Source organism: Bos mutus, chromosome 16 (assembly GCF_027580195.1).
Source record: "Bos mutus isolate GX-2022 chromosome 16, NWIPB_WYAK_1.1, whole genome shotgun sequence".
Lineage (NCBI taxonomy): Eukaryota > Metazoa > Chordata > Mammalia > Artiodactyla > Bovidae > Bos > Bos mutus.
This window is the reverse complement of record NC_091632.1, coordinates 58,769,237-58,772,580: the sequence shown is the minus strand read 5'-3', so window position 1 is coordinate 58,772,580 and position 3,344 is coordinate 58,769,237.

Sequence of the window (3,344 nt, the reverse complement as noted above, 5' to 3'; positions counted from 1 at the left end):
CTACCTGTTTTCTTTGTATTTCATACACAGAAGATGACGGAGCCATCCTAAATGCCACCTTAATAGCTACCACCTCTTAAAAGCAGTTAATTTTGTTAATTTAATCCTCACAGCTGCTTTGTAACTGCTTCCCTGGTAGCTCAGCTGGTAAAAGAATCTACCTGCAGTGCAGGAGACCCCAGTTCGATTCCCGGGTAGGGAAGATCCATCCCCTGGAGAAGGAATAGGCTACCCACTCCAATATTCTTGGTCTTCCCTGGTGGCTCAGATGGTAAAGAATCTGCCTGCGATGTGGGAGATCTGGATTCAATCCCTGGGTTGGGAAGATATCCTGAAGAAGAGCATGGCAACCCACTTTAGTATTCTTGCCTGGAGAATTCCCAGGGACAGAGGAGCCTGGCGGGCTATAGTCCACAGGGTCACAAAGAGTTGAACATGACTGAGCGGGTAAGCACAAAACAGCAGCTGCCTTATAAAGCAGGTTTTACTGTCTATAAGGAAGTTAAACTCAGGTTAAGCAACAAAGCCACAATGTCACCTAAGTGTGATTTGAACCGTGCCTCCTAAGCTTATGTATTCCTGCTACACTCTGCTGCTGCTAAGTCACTTCAGTCGTGTCCGACTCTGTGCAACCCTAGAGACTGCAGCCCACCAGGCTCCCCCGTCCCTGGGATTCTCCAGGCAAGAACACTGGAGTGGGTTGGCATTTCCTTCTCCAATGCATGAAAGTGAAAAGTGAAAGTGAAGTTGCTCAGTCGTGTCCGACTCTTAGCGACCCCATGGACTGCAGCCCACTAGGCTCCTCCGTCCATGGGATTTTCCAGGCAAGAGTACTGGAGTGGGGTGCCATTGCCTTCTCCGCTGCTACACTCTGCTACATTCTAAAATGTCTGGGAGCTGTGGGACTCTAGATTACATTAATTCTTCAAATTCAATAAATATATAGATTTCATACATCAACCAGAAGCAGTCTGTGCCAGAATCACTAATGTTAAGAGTAATATACAAGGCTTAAAATCATGGAAAGACTAGGCTCTAAGGAGGCAACTTTTGTCCTGAAGTTTTTTGGTAATGCATTTACATTAGGCATATGGGTAAAAAATATTTTTAAGGCTTCTGTGTGTGTGTGTGTGTGTGTGTGTGTGTGTGTGTGCTTAGTCGCTCAGTCGTGTCCAACTTATGAGAACCCGTAATCTTAAATAAGGCAGTCCTGGCAATAGATGTAGTCAGAGGCCACTAACACAGTCACTTTATTACAAAGTTGGCTACCGATCAATACGAAAGAAGTGATACCAATTCTCTTGCCCTGCTGGGGAAGAAGACTAGTTCTCTTTTCAAAATTCCTTCCAGCTCCAAAACTAAATATTCAAAATTTCAATGAAATAAAACCATGCAAATCAATTTCACCTCTGTTTCACAAAGATGTAACCGATAAGGAATTACTAGAAACAAAACGAAATGACTGGAAACACTCTTTGAGACACACTTTACCTACTTTGTTCATAACTTAGATGTTCAGAAAAGAGATCACAGATGAATTTAAGTTGAAAGATGAGGATGACAGCAGTGTTACCAGTTACTCCAGCACCATCACTGCATTCTAGTCATCAAGCTATCATAGAAACCTAGAAAAATAAAGACAACTTGTGTATCTCCCCATCTTTGGAGGGCGGATCAGGATGGAATTCTTTGTACTCAGGTGGTTCAGTTGTGTAGAAAGCACATTTTGGGAAACCAAGAACTTCACCAGTATTGTTGCTTTAAAAATAAAAGGATGTCTCTATTTATGACCTTTCTCATGTTAATTCCTGAAACAACACTTACAGGATCCATTAAAGGTGATTCTTTCATCCAGAAAATATTTTAACTTGCTTGTGTTGCTCTGGTATTGGTGAGTCATTTCCTGAAAGCAAAATTATAGGAAATTGTAAGGAGAAAAAACAATGTGGATGTTTGAGCACAAAGTCCAAATTACGACTGGAAAAGGAGTACAAATCAAGGATGAACTTCCCCCAAATTCAGTCAGTTTTGTTCATAGAAAAATATTCAACCAAAGAGCTTTCAATTTCCTCAACTCTTACATTTCCTTCGATTCTTTTTCCCTGGGTTCTTTGCATTGAACAAAAGTCAGTTTCTACTTGGAATCTGAAGCAGCAGTGTAAAGAGTAATACTGGCTCCTGGGATGACCTAAGGTGTGTCTCTTGGTCTTAAGACACAGGGAAAACTTCTGCTAAAACTTCAAGGCTAAACAGAAGACGGAGTGAGGGAAGAAGGGAAGGGGACCTCAAATGCTTGTTCTTCCTTTGAAGGATTGCAGCAAGCTTTCAAGAAAGCGCCTTAACTCTTTAGATATCCAGGTTCTATACCCTAGGTGCTGCCACAACAGTGGCCTTTCATTCCCAAAGCAAATGCAGTTTGTGCCTCCCTTCTGCTGTGCTTAGTTGCTCAGTCGTGTCTGACTCTGTAGCCCGCCAGGCTTCTCTGTCCATGGGGATTCTCCAGGCAAGAGTACTGGAGTGGGTTGCCACGCCCTCCTCCAGGGGATCTTCCCAATCCAGGTTTCCCACATTGCAGGCGGATTCTTTACTGTCTGAGTCAGAACACTGGAATAGGTAGCTTATCCCTTCTCCAGGGCATCTTCCCCACCCAGGAATTAAACCAGGGTGTCCTGCATTGCAAGTGGATTCTTTTACCAGCTGAGCTACCAGTGAAGCCCGTGTCTTATTTATAAGAGGATAATAAAGCAATGAATGTCAAGGAGTTAACAGTGCTCAGCACATAATAAGCAGGTAATTAATAATAAATAGTGGTTTATATAGAGCAATAGATATGACTAAGGAAATAGAAGTATAGAATATACATTGCATTGGTTACATGTATTTCCTCTAAGTCCTACTTTAAGCATGTATATATATATTTTTTAACCACAGAAGACAATTTGCTATTACAGCCTTTCTAGCCTCCTGGAGAAGTTTATTTTTAATATTTTAAAACTTTTGCTTTTGATATTTTTAATATTTCACAGGACTTTTTGCACTGCCCCACAGTGCCATCACTTTGCCAACATAGATCCACATAGTCAAAGCTGTGGATTTTCCAGTAGTCATGTACTGATGTGAGAGTTGTACCATAAAGAAGACTGAGTGCCAAAGAATTGATGCTTTTGAATTGTGGTGCTGGAGAAGACTCTCAAGAGTCTCTTGGACAGACAGAAAGGCGATCAAACCAGTCAATCCAAAAGAAACCAATCCTGAATATTCATTGGAAGGACTTAGGCTGAAGCTTCAATACTTTGGCCACCTGATGCGAAGAGCTGACTCATTGGGGAAAAAAACCCTGATGT